The 18925-nt window shown below is 43.8% G+C and overlaps 1 protein-coding gene across 2 annotated transcripts in view; it reads right to left on the reverse strand.

Moving 5' to 3' along the window:
- PSD3 (pleckstrin and Sec7 domain containing 3) overlaps positions 1-18925 on the reverse strand; it is a 521964-nt gene that overhangs the window by 481885 nt on the left and 21154 nt on the right. For both annotated transcript variants that reach the window (XM_014593412.2, XM_014593413.2), the window contains exon 3: positions 7329-7379. The gene's annotated coding sequence lies outside the window, so the exon portion shown is untranslated. The remainder of the gene's footprint in view (positions 1-7328; positions 7380-18925) is intronic.

An 18925-nucleotide genomic window follows, 5' to 3' on the forward strand; every position in this document is an offset into this window, starting at 1 on the left:
TCTTTCCATGATGGGAGGAACTATTTCTCTGCTGTTCTGGAAACCTCATTAGCGGGTCAGGGGAGGCAGGCTCTCAGGTGTGGTCTTCAGGAAAACAGTACACACACATGCACACACACTGACCTGAACCTCTGTGCTAATGATCCTTTCTGCTTTAAAAAGCCACTTGAGACAGGCAGACAAGACCCCGTCCCCTGTAATCCTACACTGGACACTCAAGGTGGCTGAGCTGAGGTCAACAGGTGGGAGGGCTGGAGTCACGCTCCAGTAGAGGAGACAGGGCAGGAGGGAGTACGTCCATTTCGTCATCTGGGAGGAATGTTGTTGCAGGTGGGCAAGGATAGGAAAGCTATGATCCTCTTCCATGGGACGGCGCTTATGCGAGCCACGGTTTTTCATTTTAACAGCCTTTTCCAAATTTTTCTCAGACTAGCCAATTAGAAGCACAATGTATCATTCACAGGAGCTACTTTTTATTTATTTATTTTTGAAGATTTTTTGCCATAGGATGCATGTATTTGTTGGAGAAAGACAAAGAGAGACAGTGAGAGGGAAAGTGAGAAATCACTCCTCCTCCTGGGGGGCGAGCGGGTGGCCATGTACCAATTCCTTCTCCTCCATTCTCCTCCTGTGATTTTGGGCACATACACACATGTACCCAGTGTGAGTTTCAAGCCAAGTCCCAGACTTGTACCACGTGAGAGTCCAGCCCCTTAATCACTATACTACCTGCTGGCCCCCACGAGAACTACTTTTTATCCCAACGTCATTCCTTCAACGTAGGCTTTGATAGTGTAACCTCTCACGGAGAGCCCACAGCACAGGGGAGCAATGTGGCCGCACACCCCTGGCCCCACGTGAGACTCAGTCTAGGGGAAGAAGATCTTAATAGGAGACAGGAGACCTGGACTCTGGCTTCCCTTGGGCCATTTTTTAAGCTGTGTGGCCTCGAGCAGGCAACTTAACCTCTGATAGTTGGAAGGCTTCTCCAAGTCTCTTTTTCCAATATATGAACCTTGAAATTAAGTTAGTTAATTTGCCATTGCCTTCATTTCATCAAAAAAAAAAAAAAAGAAAGAAAGGAAAAAAAAAGAAAGGGCAGTTCAAATAAGTGACTAGCCAAGGTCTATGAGGTAACAAAGGCACTTCCATGAAGAGCTGCTGCCCGTTAAGCGCTGTAAGATCCTTGGATTCCTTGCCTGCGAGACTCCTACTTAGAAACACAGGCATGATATAGAGGAAACGAGACTGGCTAAAATGCATTCCAAAGAGTGTTTGGTGCACAGGAAGCCAACAAGAAACAACAGCTTCTAATAAAAATAATGATGTCCAAAAAAAATGCAAAAGGTTTGTCTGGGGTGATTCCTCAACTCAAGGCATGGAGTCCTGAATTTGATCCTGAGCCTTTTCAGAGCAGGATTATTTCCACCTTGGTTATCAGTTCCCAAAACAAATCTTGAGCCAACCCAGATACATCCTCCCCATAACGAGAGTTAACTGATTCTAAGAACTGTGACTTCCTCAATGATCTGGATGTTCCCCAAGATGGGGAGCACCTTTTCTGGACTGAGCCCCTGGACTTGTAATTCGGGCTCCTGCCCTGCCTTGAAGAGTTCTGTGTGTTCAGGCTCCATTTACCACCCTACATGGCCTTCCTTGCCCTCTGCCCTAGTCCACCAATGATCCTTTCTGCTTTAAAAAGCCACTTGAGACAGGCAGACAAGACCCCGTCCCCTGTAATCCTACACTGGACACTCAAGGTGGCTGAGCTGAGGTCAACAGGTGGGAGGGCTGGAGTCACGCTCCAGTAGAGGCGACAGGGCAGGAGGGAGTACGTCCATTTCGTCATCTGGGAGGAATGTTGTTGCAGGTGGGCAAGGATAGGAAAGCTATGATCCTCTTCCATGGGACGGCGCTTATGCGAGCCACGGTTTTTCATTTTAACAGCCTTTTCCAAATTTTTCTCAGACTAGCCAATTAGAAGCACAATGTATCATTCACAGGAGCTACTTTTTATTTATTTATTTTTGAAGATTTTTTGCCATAGGATGCATGTATTTGTTGGAGAAAGACAAAGAGAGACAGTGAGAGGGAAAGTGAGAAATCACTCCTCCTCCTGGGGGGCGAGCGGGTGGCCATGTACCAATTCCTTCTCCTCCATTCTCCTCCTGTGATTTTGGGCACATACACACATGTACCCAGTGTGAGTTTCAAGCCAAGTCCCAGACTTGTACCACGTGAGAGTCCAGCCCCTTAATCACTATACTACCTGCTGGCCCCCACGAGAACTACTTTTTATCCCAACGTCATTCCTTCAACGTAGGCTTTGATAGTGTAACCTCTCACGGAGAGCCCACAGCACAGGGGAGCAATGTGGCCGCACACCCCTGGCCCCACGTGAGACTCAGTCTAGGGGAAGAAGATCTTAATAGGAGACAGGAGACCTGGACTCTGGCTTCCCTTGGGCCATTTTTTAAGCTGTGTGGCCTCGAGCAGGCAACTTAACCTCTGATAGTTGGAAGGCTTCTCCAAGTCTCTTTTTCCAATATATGAACCTTGAAATTAAGTTAGTTAATTTGCCATTGCCTTCATTTCATCAAAAAAAAAAAAAAAGAAAGAAAGGAAAAAAAAAGAAAGGGCAGTTCAAATAAGTGACTAGCCAAGGTCTATGAGGTAACAAAGGCACTTCCATGAAGAGCTGCTGCCCGTTAAGCGCTGTAAGATCCTTGGATTCCTTGCCTGCGAGACTCCTACTTAGAAACACAGGCATGATATAGAGGAAACGAGACTGGCTAAAATGCATTCCAAAGAGTGTTTGGTGCACAGGAAGCCAACAAGAAACAACAGCTTCTAATAAAAATAATGATGTCCAAAAAAAATGCAAAAGGTTTGTCTGGGGTGATTCCTCAACTCAAGGCATGGAGTCCTGAATTTGATCCTGAGCCTTTTCAGAGCAGGATTATTTCCACCTTGGTTATCAGTTCCCAAAACAAATCTTGAGCCAACCCAGATACATCCTCCCCATAACGAGAGTTAACTGATTCTAAGAACTGTGACTTCCTCAATGATCTGGATGTTCCCCAAGATGGGGAGCACCTTTTCTGGACTGAGCCCCTGGACTTGTAATTCGGGCTCCTGCCCTGCCTTGAAGAGTTCTGTGTGTTCAGGCTCCATTTACCACCCTACATGGCCTTCCTTGCCCTCTGCCCTAGTCCACCCACTCTGGGCCCACTGGCCTTGTCTCTAGTACCACTGAGACCTATGATGGTTGGTCCCACTCTTGGTCCTTTGCACTAGAGAGCCCTCTGCTCAATGTACTCTTGCCCCCTAACTTACACGGTGTGCCCCTTTTTATCTGTCAGACTTCAGCTTTTGTCTTAGTCTATTTCAACTGCTAAAACAAAAATACCATAGACCAGGTGGCTTCTAAACAACAGGAACTTGCCTTTCACAGTTCTGGAGACTGGAAGTCCAAGATCAAAGTGCTGGCAGACTCAGGTTCTGGCGAGGGACCAGTTCCTGGTTCACAGATAGCCATCTTTGTGCTGTTTCATCACATGGTTGGAGAGGTGAGGGAGTTCTCTTGGATCCCTTTTATAAGGGCACTAACCTTATTCTTGAGGGTTCTACCCTTGTGACTAATCACCTCTCAAAGGCCCCACCTCCTCACACCATCACCTCCGGATTTCAATATATGTATATCAGGAGAACTAAATCTTCATGCTATATCAAAATTTTAGAAAAATCTCTGAAAACCCCAGTTGTTTTTACTCATGCTCTTTTTAAAATCTTTACAGAGTGCTCTGGTTTGTGTGAATCCCCAAAAGTTCACGTGTTACAAATTGAGTCCCCAGTGCAATGACATTGGGAGGCGGGAATTTTAAGAGGTGATTAGCTTATAAGAGCTCAGCCCTCATGAGTGGACCCATGGCATTATCACAGAGTGGGTTAGTAGCCACGAGAACAAGGCTGTTACGAAAGTGAGTTCACCTCCTGCCCTTGCTGTCTAGTGCTCTCTGGTTCTTCTGTCTTCTGCTGCAGATGTTGCCTCCTTGATCTTGGACTTCCCAACCTCCAGAACTATGGGAAGTAAATTTCTTTTCTTTATCAATTACCAAGTCGCTTGTATTTTGGTAGTTTCAGTTCCTCAAGAGCTGAGCTTCACCTGTTCAGACAGATCACATCACCTGGGACATCTCTTGGTCTATAGGAGTTGGTGGATTAATGCTTATGAAATGAATGAATGTTAATTCTTTTCTGAGGAGACCCTCACCTGGCTAGCTCCCCCACCTTGACTATCACATAGCACCTCCGCTAAAAAAAACTTTCCCTTACCCATTGGGCATCCTAAACACGTGCAGGTTTGGGCTATACAACATAAAGTAATAGTCTTGCATTTTGTCACAAGAACAGGGCTGTTCTCATTTTTAAAAAATGAAATTCAGGGGACGAGCAGATGGCATAATGGTTACGTCACTGGACTCCCACATGGCCAACTGTGGTTGAAGTTCCAAACCTGGAGGCTTGAAACTCAAGCCAGGTGCATGTTCATGCATGCCCAAAATCTCAAGAAGAGAATGGAGAAGGGACTGAAATGTGGCCGTCTCACTAGGGGTGTTTCTTACTTTCTGTCTCTCTCTATTTCTCCGGCAAGTGCGTGCGCCCTATAGCAAAACTCTCTCTCTTAAAAAAATTTTTTTTAAATTAAAGTATAACAATAAAACAATGAGACTTTTTCCATGTTCTTTTTAAAGAACTCACTTCTTGAATGTATTATGAAACTTCTCCTTTCTAACTTTTTGAAGTTGGTTGTCACTAATAAAGGAAAAGTCACACTTCAGGATATCACATTCTCTTTTCTCTCCCTCTCTTGCTCTCTCTCCCTCTCTCTGTCCCAACCAGCCCTCTTTTTCCTTGTCTGAGCCTGAGGACCCTGAAGAAGGGTGACACTGGGGTAATGGGTGAGCAGAGACAGGGAATAGTCACCTAGACCTGTCAGCCCATCTGAAAGGCTTTAACAGTGAGTGACAGACAGGATGAAGAACTGTAGGAAGCTGAGAACTGCCTGGTGAAGGCAGGGATGACTGACAAGCAGGGCTGGCCTGAAGCAGTGATAGTCAGAAGCTTAGAGGTGCAACTTGAAGGGATGGATGCGACTTAACTGAAAACTGCTTGACACAAACGGTAAACCAGCTCCCAGGCTGCCACTGGGAACCAAGCAGCTCAAAATACTCTCTCAGGAGGGTACTAGCTCCCACAGATACGGTAGAGTGCAAGACTGTTATTCCATCTAGATCTGCACACGTGTGTGCACACACATTTGTACGTGTGCATGCCAAACGGTGGTGAATGCCAAAGCCAGACCCTGCTGTGGAATATGAAACATCTGTGTAGATGGTATGCAGACGGTCAATGGAGCTAGAAACAAGACGTACAAATGAAATCTACATGCTACTGAAATATCCTTTGAAATTCAAATTCCTAACAATTACACAAACTTTGTATTCTCTAGAAAGTTTTTTCTGCATCAGCTGGCTCAGTCCTTGTAATGATCTCATATAGAAGGCAGGGAAGATAATTAAAACTCAGAGAGGCCAGGACTATTACCACCATGTCCTACAACGCAGATTTCCAGTAGGTTTAACTGTATGTAAGAGGCCGCATTGCTAAGTTTTAACTTTGGGTGACTTATTTTAGCCTAAAGGACTTTCCATGATGCTATGATTTTTATAAACTGAGTTACAGGGATTCTATATTTCCCAAAAAAAGAGAAAAATAAGTGGTAGTTATTCACTTTATTAAGAAATGTTCATTTGTCAGAAGAATGTGACATGACTTATTTAGATCTTAAATTGCTTTACATGTACACTAGACTTTTGTAAACAGCTTTATTGGGGCATATATACTGGTACATTTTAGATGATAAAATTTAGTATATAGAGAGGGAAGTCTTGAATATATATAGGATTTCTATAAAACAATAAGAAAAAGATAAACAAGATAAAACTAGGCAACATGTAATACCAGCCGAATCAGAGGAAAGGAAACCCAAAGGCCCAGCAGACTCCCGCTATGAGAGAATGCCAATCTTCCCTCCCCATTTTCCCTTCTTACTGAGCACATAGCTGCCCAGCCAGGGCCTGTGTTCTTTAGCCTCCCCCTAGGGATGGACCTATGCATCCATGAAACTAAGTTTTTGGGAATGTTAGCCAGGTAGAAGGAATATTTGTAGTATCTGCTTACCTACCTACAAAACAGTTACTCTTCCTGAACTTCCCTTTTTTCTGAAGGCTTGTATATGGCAGCCATGAAGACAGGTTGATGCTAAGAGACAGCAGTGTAACAGCTGGGAGATCCCTGAATGACTGGGTGGAGCAGACCCACCTTGCCAGTGTGGACTACCCAACATAAGACTGTTAAGCAAAAGTTAAAGAAATATCTTTATACTTAAACTTCTGTATCGTGGAGTATCTTCATAAAAATCAGTTTAGCTTTTACCCTAATGCAATGATGAATCTAACTAGTAGTCTGGAAAATGAAAGTTAAAGCCAAGTACCATTTCATTCCCTAAGATTGTCCACATATTGAAAGTCTGATGACAACAAGAATCGACAAGGATTTGGAAATGAGAAACCTTCATATGCTTCTAGCAGAACTGTAAATTAGAGAACAATTGGTCAATATTACTGTGGTAGGAAAATTGCATTTCCTGTGGTCCATTTCACCTATAGGTATAGTAACTTCACATACTGAGACACATCTATAGGATCTTTACAACATCATTTGTACTAGGAAAATTTCAGAAATAATCTGAATTGTTGACAAGAGAGTAAATAAACTGATATTTTTATATGATTGAGCACACCCAACTGTTAAAATGAATGAACTGCATCAATATGTATCAATGTGAATAGATTCCCAAAACATACCATTAAAGTGGAAAGGGAAATATGAACACCAAAATGGCATTAGATAATAAATGCCCAGGGACCAGCAGTTGGCGCAATGGCTATGTCACTGGACTCCCATGTAGTACACCGCAGTTTGAGTCCTGGACCTGGTGGCTTAAACTCATGCTGGGTACGTGTATGTGCATGCCCAAGATCCCAAGAGGAGAAGGGATTGTGGCATGGCCATCCCCCCTGGAGGGTTGATTTCTTGCTTTCTGTCTGTCGCTCTCTGTCTTTCTGGTGAGCGCACATGCCCTATAGCAAAAACCTCTCCAAAAAAAGAAAAAAAAAAAGAAATATCCAAAGGATAATAAGTATTATTTTTAACACAGATGCATGTAGTAAAATTACAAAAACATGGTCCGAAAGAGTACATACCCTGATTCTTGACAGTGGTTATATCTGGGGAAGGAAGGTGAGGAATTGAATCTATGGAGAGAAACAAAGAAGAATTTATTACTATTCATGATTTTAATTTATTTCATAAAAATATGCCCCCAATCTTAAATTGTTAATACCTATTAATTACGGCTACTGGGTACCATCATGGCTGCTCTGGTACTGGGTCATACACATGAGACTTGACTGTGTGCATTTCTTCCCCAACTTCCCATCCAGTGATGTCATGGTGGTACCTTGAAATCACACAGGGAAGTATTTACACTATAAAAATAAGCAAATGCTATAAATCAAGTCTTCGTTTTTCTCTGGAGTTAGTTGTTTGACACTGACAAGCACACTGCTGGGCATAGCGGATCTATTAAATTAATCTTGGTACCTATCTCAGAACGTGCTCCAGAAACCTACCTAAGACAGTATGTGCTGTCATCATCCTATGGAGTCTGGCTATTTGCATAAAGCCGCAAGAGCAGTGAAACTCAGAGCGGTGAAGCTCATATTCGTAAATCTATCTGTGCCAAATCTGACAGCTGAGATCTCTGTAAACTACTTCTAATTTGTTTGTGCTTTGAGTCTGCATTAATAATGAATTTAAGAACATCTGACCCATAATAGCTCCATGCAAACTTATGTTTGCTAACTGAAAGACTGCTGAATACTAAAAGCAGGCTTTGCACACCAAAGCCTTCTTGCGTACTGGAATTAAAGAGCTCACTAGAGAGTTCAGGTTTTCAAAGACACATTCATGTTTGGAGATTTATGGGTTTAGCATTTTCAATGAGGTCGTTTCATATTTTTAGGTGTTTGACTAGAGTACTGAGAACGTGCATGTATGGCCATGGAACATTAATCGGAAATAATGAAGCTTTCTCAGGTTCCTCTGAAACCACTCCAAGGGAGACACCAGATTTAAAATCCATGCAATATGCACTGTGTTTGCTAACCTTGTCTAATTGGATGATCTGGGACTAAATGAGAAGAGTTAGGTAATTTCTTCACATAGCACACCATAAATTCTCATGGTGATGGAATCTAGAGGAGAATTAGCAGTCATGTTTGTACTGCAGTCGGAGAGGCATTGGCAATCTTGACTCCCACTGAGGTGGAAAGGCCTCCTTCTAAGCAATAGCAGATACTGCTGCAAGGGTAACTGGCCAGGCCACAACTGAGCTGGCTCATTGTAGGTGACTTGTAGAGTTACAGTCTTGGTCAAAGTTAATTAACTTCATGCTGACAAACTGAACAAAAAGCCAATATTTGGGGATGAAGGCATGTGAAGCCATAGTTTTAATACCCTCAACCCCAGCATCTTGTGTAGTTGAAACCGTGCAGAGGTGGTGGCATGAAAGAAATAAGCTTAAGAGCAAAGGCAAAAAACTCCATCCTATTAAACCATCAAGAAAGTGAAAAAATAACCTACAGAATGAGTGACTATGTTTGTGAATCATATCTGATGAGAAACTGTCATCTAGAATATATAAGAAATTCTTTCAATTCCATCAACAACCAACCTAATTAAATATAACAAAATCATTAAACAGAAATTTCTCTAAAGATGATTTATGATATCCAATAAGCTCATGAAAAGTTGCACAACAACCTTAGCCATTAGGGAAATTCAAATTAAAAGCACAACAAAATACCAGTAGGATAACTGGAATCAAGAAGACAGATAATGGGGCCAGCCGGTGGCATGGTGGTTAAGGTGCTGGACTCCCACATAGCCAATTGCAGTTTGAGTCCTAGAACCTGGAGGCTTGAAAATCACACTGAGTGCATGTGTGTGCATGCCCAAAATTCCAGAAAGGAGAGAGAGAAGGGATTGCAGTGTGGCTGTTCTCTCTAGAGCGCGATTCCTCCCTCCTTTGCCCTACCACTGTCTCTCTCTCTTCAGTGGGCACATACACACTATGGTAAAAACCTAAAAAGAAGGAAAAAAAGACAGACAATAACAGAAGTTGGCAAAGATGTGGAGAAATTGGCAACCTCATACATCGCTGGTGAGACTAGAAGTGGTGTCACTGTTTGAACATGTGTGGCACTTCTGCCAGAGGTTGAACTGTAGTTAGTGTACGACCCCACACTTCCACTCCTAGGTATACATTCAGGGGAAGTGAAAATGCGTGTCCAAACAAAATCTTGTACACAAATGTCCACATAATAGCCATAAGGTAAAAATGGCTCAAATGTCCATCAACTGATGAATTGATAAATAAAACATGGCATATCCAAAGGATGAACTATTATTCAGCCATAAAAGTTCATGAGTACTGCTAGTCTATGGTACAACACGGATGAGCCTTTTTTTAAGAGAGATTTTTGCTATAGAGTATGTGCGCTTACCGAGAGACAGAAAGCGAGAAATCACCCAACCCCCTCCCGAAGGGATGGCCACACTGCAATTTCTTCTCCTCCAGTCTCCTCTCCTGATTTTGGGCATGTACATACACACACACCTGGTGTGAGTTTTAAACCACTAGGTCCGGGCCTCGAACCACAGTTGACGCCGCAGGCACCAGCAATGTAACCACTACACCATCTGCTGGTCCCCATAGATTAGTCCTGAAACATATAGAGGGACTTGAATGAGTTCATGGGACAATGGAATTAAAGATTTAAATTATTTTGGTGCAAGAAATATTGAAAAATAAAGGATAAATAAGAGATTTGGAGAAGAAAGAACTTTTTTTTACTTCAGAGAGATCACAGCATTTCTTGGAAGAGTTCACATTTGAGGTGGGCTCTTTAAGCTATGAGGGGGTCTTCACAAAATTCATAGACATGTAAATTATGAAAAAAAACACATGGATTTCAAAGTTTCATTTACACTAAAATAAACTTGTATTTTAATTACATTTTCTCATTAACTTCTTGAAGTCCCCGTGTGTGTGTGCGTGTGTGTGTGTGTGTATTACTTTTGAACTGTTATCCCATAATCAGGTATTTTAGAGGATGATATAAAATATATAGAAAGAAAAATATGACACAAAGTATCTAGTTATCAACATAGACAAACAGGAACAAAACAATACAGAATAGGATGAAAATAATTTAAGATGCTGATTTAATTTCACAAAGTCAAGCCTAATGTAAAGGTACCTGGTACCATAGATTTACCGTTGTTTACAAGCCCTTCCTTCTTAATCATTTGTGGATAAACTAACTTCCTTTCTTCCTTCCTCCATCCCTCTCTTCTTTCTCTCTTCTGAGCTCACAGCAGCAATACTTACACAGGCTGAGGAATCCTAAGCACAGAGGTGCTTCATGGCAAGCAGATAAATCAAGTTCACTCCATGGGAGAAGACAATCCTGTCGGGGAGGTTGGTCTGAAGCAGGCCAGCGTAGAGGTTTAGCAGGACGGCAGCCATTTTGAAACTGAGAAAGGCCTCTAATGAGAACTGCCTGACCAAGTGCTGCCTCATAGGGAGAGCTGTTTGAGAAACCAAGAGTGGGCATCTGAGGAAACCAGGGTCATTACCCAAGAGAAAGCAATTGACTTGGATAGACTGCCGTGAGGAATGATTTGCACGTGCTTACATCTTGTATCTATCAATAACTGACTAGGGACATGTTGAGCTTTTTGAAAACAGTTTGATGGTGCTTGCTGTCTGCTTCCTCGTAACTCGTTGCAAAAATAAACTCCCTTCTTTTCCAATCTCCGCCTCTCGTTTCATTGATTGCAAGTGTAAGTGGCTGGACTTAGTTTGCCAAAAACAGGCCCACCGTAAAGCTGTTCCATCTGATTCTAGTCCTGGACGGGCTTTCTCATACCCTAATACGACCCTGCCATTGTATTAGTAAGGGATGAAGGTGCAGAGAAGCTGAGGGACCCACTCGAAGTCACACAGCCTATTAATGGCCACCCTGAGTCTATGGGGCAGGCCCCTTGATTCTCATCCTGTTCTGGCTTTTCTTTGATTTCTAATGATTATAACCCTAGTCCTACTTTTTTCTGACTTACCTTGTGGTAAGTCTAATTTAAAAGTCGAATGTAAAAGTTGGTAGTTTAGAGCCCAAACCACACGTGTCTACAGGGGTGGACAGTCACAGGAGTCTGAGCAAGAGGGCGGTGGCTTCTCTGTGCAGGCGGACTGCAGCCATGCAGGCACAAGGGCACACTGTGCCAGACTGACAAGATCTTTCAGGAATGAGTAACGCTGAGAGGCGAGATTATTGGGGCAGTGGAGACCTTTGTAAAAGGAAGGCTCAGCCTGGGTGGACAGAGAAAGAGAAGGCATACTTAGAGAAAAGCCAGTGGCCTGACTCGGGGACGCCTGAAGAACCTCTTGGTCCAAATAAAGGTGGGCATCCTGTAGCAGGAGGAGACGGGGTGGATTCATCCCAGCAGACGCCAGAGAGGTCCACACCCAAGGGCCAGGTAGGGTTGCTCTCACTGAAGAACAGAGAACCGCTAGGGAACACACGCTTCCCCAGCATCCCCTCTGCCCTGGCTGGGATGCCTGAGAGGCTCTGGAATTTACATCAGCTTCAGGAGAGGAGGATGGGGGCAGGAGAAATCCTAAAATGTCTGGAAGACCTTCACAGGGATAGATATACATGGAACTGGCTAGATTAGCTATCTTCAGGAAGAGTGGGGTTTAAGATAGACTTTAGGCTGAGTTACAGGAAAATACAAGCAGATTTTTGTCGACGCAAGTCTGTGCCTATGGAAGTCGCACTCGGTCCACACACAGGAAGGAAGAGGCTATTCCAAACGAGGCTGAATATCTAGACAGCCAGGTGCTTGGGCCTGTGCCCAGATGTCTTGTTTCTTTAGATAACTGTTCTGGTTCGCTCCATTTGCTAAGATGAAGTCCTCAGCGTGTCCCACATACTCTGCTATGACTAAGACCTAAGCAGAAATATCAGACCCAAAAGAAAAATCAACACACTTGCTTTTCTCTGCACTGAAGGGACACTGGAAATGCGGGCGTTCCTCCAAGCACTTCTATTAAAGTGTTTCCACCCACGAACTCCACCTTGTTTAAAAAGATGTATTTATAGTAAGGGAAACTTGAATATACCTTTATCACAATATACTGAAAACAGACCACAAACGCACTGAGAGGACGCGAAAGCATAGTGAAATTATTCAGGCAGTGTGCACAGTCCAGATTTAGCGCTTATTTCAGTACATTTATGGTTCATTATTTTCTTTCTCTTAATTGCCAGTGGACACTCATGCTCATCCGAGAAAAGCAGAGGGGGGGAAGGGGGAGAGGAGAAAGCACACCCCAGGCAAGTGTGGTCACATCACGATCTCTTCTCCATTTCTCAGCCTCCTCAGAATTTCGGGCACACATGCACGCACGTGTGCCCAGCATGCTTCTCAAGCTAAAGGGGCTGGGATTCTAACAATAGTTGGCCCTGTGGAATCTAGCTCCGTTTAACATCTAGGCTATAGGGCTGGCTATACTCATGATAAATCTCTATTATAATAATCTCTTCTGAGACAAAGAGAGACAGAGAACTCCCAACAGGATCTTCACACTCTGATCTACTCTGGCTTCATCCGACCCGGGTCAGAGGCACTGTATACTCAGAATGCTCAGGGAGATTCCAGGAGGTGAACCCAGGACCTCCCCATATGGGTCCCATGGCGTTATCACTGCACCACCACCTGGCCCCTTCAGGATATTTTTATGACATTAAAACAAGAGGAAAATATACCCTCCAGTTCTTTCCGTTCAATTTTAGGATAACTACCAGGTCTCCAGAAGGAAAGTACATTCTCTGTACTGGAGGGTTTTAGGAGACTGATCTTAGCGTCCCCAATGAACTCCTGGGGAAGCACTGGGCAGCCTGGTGATGTCCTGGCGCTACTGCAGCTCCCAGGGAGGCTTGAGCAAGTCCCCCGACTGTCGGCCCTCATTCCCGCATCCTTAAAATGAGAGTGGTCGCTGAATGACCCCTCTGTCATGCACTTTGACCCTACCTTTAGTTTTCCAAGAAACTTACAGATTTAAGTTATTATTATTATTAATTTTCTCTTCATGTCATTAGCTCCAAAGACCACTGGAGCTAATTTTGTTCACCCTCCTGAGGTCGACTGAGAATTCATCCCCAGGCTAACCCACATGAAGCGGTTAATGCTGGAGGAACCAGACCATCCTGTGCAGCCTTTCGGCTCCAATCAAAGAACTCTGTCAATTGCGAGAGACTGTGGCTCATTCAGTACAGAAACGTGCGATCCCAAGGAAGGAGAAAGTTAGTGTGATTTTTTCCATTTGGAAGAGAACCAGGCACGTTCCACGGAGACTGCTCAGCACAAACCGTGGCCTAATCTCTTCATTCCCAGCCAGCCTCACTGGCAGACTCTTCATGGCGGAGTTACATCTGGGGGCAGCTCACAGCATTAGCGAGGAGCTTGCTTTCCAGCACAGCTTTGCTAAATGTAGAGCTCAGGAAGAAACCGCGACTCATACGATGCTGTTAACCGCGTGACGTGCCAGGAAGGAGTGCCACAATATTGCGGAGAAGAAAGCGGGGAATGGGAAGAGGAATGAGATGATGTTTTTAATTCAGAAAATAAATGAAACACATCTGAAGTCTTACTGGAGAAGATATTCAATTAGCAGTAGAACAGGGCATAGAAATATTGAGTCGTCGGAAAAGTCATGACAACTTTTTGCATAGAAAAACTATGTCATGACTTTTCTGACGACCCAATCAAAAAATGTGAATAGAAAATCAGAAGAAAGGGATGATTTTGGAAAACTGGAAGTGAAAATAGAAAATGAGAAATTACTAGTCTGTGTGAATAACTTGTGCTCAAGAAAAATAAGGAGAAAATATTTCTAAATGTGAATATTCTTTTCATCAGCAGAGTTGCCTATATCTTTATATTGGGTCGTCGGGAAAGGCATGACACATTTTTGCACAGAAAAACATAGAAAAATACCTCATGACTTTCTCAATGACCGAGTTTATATTTTTTTAAATAACATCATTTTACTGAAAAACATTTTTAAAAAATTCTTCCATGAGAATGAGAGACAGAGAAAGAGAGAGAGAGAGAGAGAGAGAGAAGAAAGACTAGCACCCTCAACAGGTCCCATGCCATGATCCCCCATCTTTGAGTCTTCCTAACCAGCCAGGAACATGGGCACTAATGCCCGGTGTATGCAGGTTGATTAAAGAACTGAACCCATGTGTTCCATGTGACACAGTTTCACTTGAGTAGTGCATTACCTTTGTGCTACCCGGCAACCCTCATACCATCATATTTATTCTCCTCTTGGTGGTTTATTTAACCAAGGACTATGTTGCTATAATATTTAACTAATTTGTTAATATACTCTTAAATAGCAGATTCTTAAACAAATGGTTAGTCATTAGACAATATATTCATGTGCACATTAATGAATGGAAGACTAAGAGAATATGAGCTAGAAGTAAAGACAATTCGTTTTGTTGGTTTCTTTCTTTCGTTGAGTGAGACAGAGAGAGAGAGTGAGAGAGAGAGACAGTCTCCCCAGTGAGGTCTTCATGCCATGATCTACCCAGCCTCAATCAGCCCCACATCACAGACACACACATGCCCAGTGTATTCAAGAAGGCCTCCAGATGCAAACCTGGAACTTTCCCACGTGGGTTAGCCTTGCAGAGCCTCGCATTTCATTGCTGCATCTCTGCCCAGCCTGGAGACAAATTCTTTTTTAAGGTTTTTGTCATAGGGTATGTGTAAGACAGAGTGAGACAGAGAGACACAGTGAGAAAGTGAGAACCCACCCCATGGAGGATGGCCACGCCCCAATCCTTTCTCCCCCGTTCTCCTCCTGGGATTCTGGGCAGACATGCACACGTGCCTGCATGGTTTTCAAGCTTCGGGGTCCAGGACTTGAAACGCATCAATCATAGGGGTGTCCACCATGCTCTCTGCTGGCCCCAAAGACAACTTTTGACTTTACTCCAAACCATTATTCTTCTTAGGTTCAGTCAAACACAGCATGCGAATTAAATATAAATAAAGGTCCACTCAAACACAGCATGCGAATTAAATATAAATAAGCTCTTATGAATCTAACACAAAATATTAACTACGGCATTGGGGCTATAAAATATTTTGAAATGGTAGTCAAACAATTATGCCAATATATATATATTTTTTGAGAGATTTTCACTGTAGGGCGCGTGCGCTCGCCAGACAGAGAGAGACATAGAGACAGAAAGCGAGAAATCACCTCCCAGGGGGGATGGTCACGCCGCAATCCCTTCTCCTCCATTCTCCTCTCGGGATCTTGGGCACGCACGCACACGCGCCCGGCGTGAGTTTTAAGCCACCAGGTCCAGGACACGAACCGCGGTCGACTACGTGGGAGTCCAGCGACATAGCCATTACGCTAACTGCTGGTTCCCTATGCCAATCTTTTTATGGCATTAAAATTCAGGCTACATTGAGGATTTTGGAGAAAATGGAGAAGTACACTTGACGTGTCTTTGCGATGATGAGTCCACAGACTACAGAAATGAATTTAATGCTTCATTATCTCTTTAGGGAGTTCTTTCTAAAAGAGCAAACTTTACTTCAATTGATTTATTTACAGAGAATTTCCCATTTAACTTGATAGTGGCTTAAATAAAATTATTTAGGACAAAGTATGTGCACTTAGACCACTTTAATTTTCTTGTTGTACAAGAGACTCATTTTATATTTCTTTATTTAATTCCATTTGTTATTATTACTATTTTTTAATTCAACCAGAGAGAGAGGAAAGGAAAGCAAGAAAGCAAGCTGCCAGGTCCAGGACTCAAACTGCAGTTGGCCATGTGGGAACCCAGAGCCTATAACCACCACACCACCTGCTGGCCCCAGGAGACCGATTCTAAAAAAGAGGTGAACTTGCCATGCAGAGGTGTCCAGCATGGGGGAACCGACACCGGCACTAGGTCACTGTTTCCAGAGCCTGTGCTCTTGGAAATTCACTTACGCTACACAGACTGACGTGGCACCTTTTGGTTTTAATTCCTTTACTGTTCTGTAGGGTACACTTTGCTGTTTATTCAGGATGCTCGTGTGGAGGGTCAAAAGTGAGGCTGCATTGGACTGTGGCTTGTCCTCCGGGGATGTTTTCTGACCTTGGTGTTTGAACTGTCCTTGGCCCTGGCTAGTATTCAGCATGCTGATGTCATCCGAGGCCTGGGTTATCATACTTGGCCCGTTTCAAACACCAGACTGGACTACATGCCCGGGCTTGGCACATAATCCTTTAAGTAAGACCTCCACAGGACAGGGGTCTGGGGAGAGAACGCCGCAGACTGGCTTCATTAGTGGCACTCGGTAGCCTTCCGCTTTGTCAGAAAGAAACATGTGCACTGTAAACAGGTGATAAGAAGGTTTCAGTCCCCCGGGCGGCTCGGGGCGAGGACTGTGACTGCTGGGAGAGGTGTGGGTTCAGTTCAGAGCATGTTCTGCAGTTTCCATTTAGCTAGATTAGAAACAGCTGGACAGGCGGCTCACTGCAACTGCTCCAGTGATGCAGAGGGAAGGAATGCGACAGGGCCTCAGCACCACCGCCTGGCTTGTTGCGGGCAAGGACATAATTTGCATTCATTAAATTATAACCCCAAACTGTTGGTCTCCCAGTGTTCAAGTTCTGGTCTGTCCAGATAACATTGCCCCCTCCTGCTAATGATGACCACAGTGCGAAAGATGAGATGGGGGCCATTTTGTCTTTAAAAAGGTTTTTTCAGGTTTTTATATCAATATAAGATTCTTTTTTAAATTTTTTTAAATTTTATAGTCAGAGAGTGCATGCACTCACTAGAGAGAAACAGAGCAAGAAGGTGAAGAACACACTCCCGTGGGACTTGGTCATGCCTCGATCCCTTCTCTGCCACTTCTCCATCTTTTCTGGATTTAGGGCACTTGTGCACATGTACCTGGTCGGATTTTCAAGCCACTGAAGCCAGGGTTTGAACCATGGTCGACTGTATGAGATCTGACCCCCTAAACACTGGGCCATGGGACCAGCCCTCCATATAAGATTTTAAATCAGAAATAATTCTTTTCATTATGAAGTCATTGGCAGATGGGGGAGATGTTTCTCTAGATGGGACACAGAGAAGAGGTGTAATGGTTACATCACTGGAGTCCCATGTAGTTGACTGTGGTTTGAATCCCTTAAAATTCATGCTGGGCATGTGTGCGTGTATGCCCAAAATTCTGAGAAGAACATGGAGAAGGGACTGTGGTGTGGCCATCCTCCTGGGAGGTGATTTGTTGCTTTCTGTCTCTCTGGTGAGCACATGTGCCCTATAGCAAAAATCTCAAAAAAAAAAAAAAAAGAAAAGATTCCATTTGTTTATCCACAAGCTCGGCTCTCTGCAGTTAGATGAGGTCTGTGACCAAGGTCCTCTTCTCTGTGTCCCATCCAGGTGGCACTGCTATGGGATGGGATGTTGAGGGGTTCTCTTTTCATACATACACATGAGAAGTTACAGAAGTTTTATCAGGCCATATCCAAAGTGGTAGAGAACGGGGATCAAGAACCTACGCGACTTTGTAAGTTGACGGTGACAGAAAACGTTCACTAGTAGATGAGACCTTTACAGCTACAGCGTGACTACATGGGAATGCTTCTGGGAAGGCTTGCGACATCAGAGCAGAGGACATAACACAGACCCAGACAAATGTTTAACCCAGATTGGGAGGAGGGGCTGTGGCAGCTGGCCTTCAATAACTGCTATGTGTAATTAAAAGGAAAGAGGTCACTAATTCAGCGTAGTGCAAATCAGTTGAAATTAAACCAAATAAGTCAAATCAAGTAAAAGATAATTAGGGGCCAAATGTCATGAAACCCCATCAGGTTATGGAAATCTCTAAGTAGATGCAAACGTTAGTGTTACTCAGCACTGGGCGAGCAGCAGCAGCCCGGAACGTGTTCTAGGAGCACGGCACTGCTTCCAGGGACAAGCTGGACTCCCAGACATGTGTTAGCGTTTTCTTCTCCAACTGCCATGATTCCATGGTAATGGCATCTCTGTTTGGCCAGGGCTAAACGACGAGAACAAATTTCTTCATAATACGTGTAATACTTAAATACAAAGGCTGCTGCCTGAACAGTGCAATTACTTAAAGCCATATGACAACACAATTGGAGGGGATTTTTTTTTTTTGAGAGGTTCTTGCTATAGGGTGCGTGCACTTGCCAGAAAGACAGAGAGAGAGACAGAGAGACAGAAAGTGAGAAATCACCCCCCAGAGGGGATGGCCACGCCGCAATCCCTTCTCCTCCATTCTCCTCTCAGGATGTTGGGCACGCACATACATGTGCCCAGCGTGCATTTAAGCCGCCAGGTCCAGGACTCGAACCGCGGTCGACTACATGGGAGTCCAGGGACGTAGCCATTATGCCATGTGCTAGTTCCAGGAGGGGATTTTTAAAAGTTTGTGAAAAAATTAAAATGTGTTTATTTAGGTACAAAAAGTTTTTGAAATCCATGCATCATTTCTTTTTTTTTTTTTTTTTCGAGAGGTTTTCACTATAGGGCACGTGCGCGCGCCAGACAGAGACATAGAGACAGAAAGCAAGAAATCACCCCCCAGGGGGGATGGTCACGCCGCAATCCCTTCT

This window comes from Tupaia chinensis, unplaced genomic scaffold, assembly GCF_000334495.1.
Source record: "Tupaia chinensis unplaced genomic scaffold, TupChi_1.0 Scaffold140548_1, whole genome shotgun sequence".
Taxonomy (NCBI): domain Eukaryota; kingdom Metazoa; phylum Chordata; class Mammalia; order Scandentia; family Tupaiidae; genus Tupaia; species Tupaia belangeri.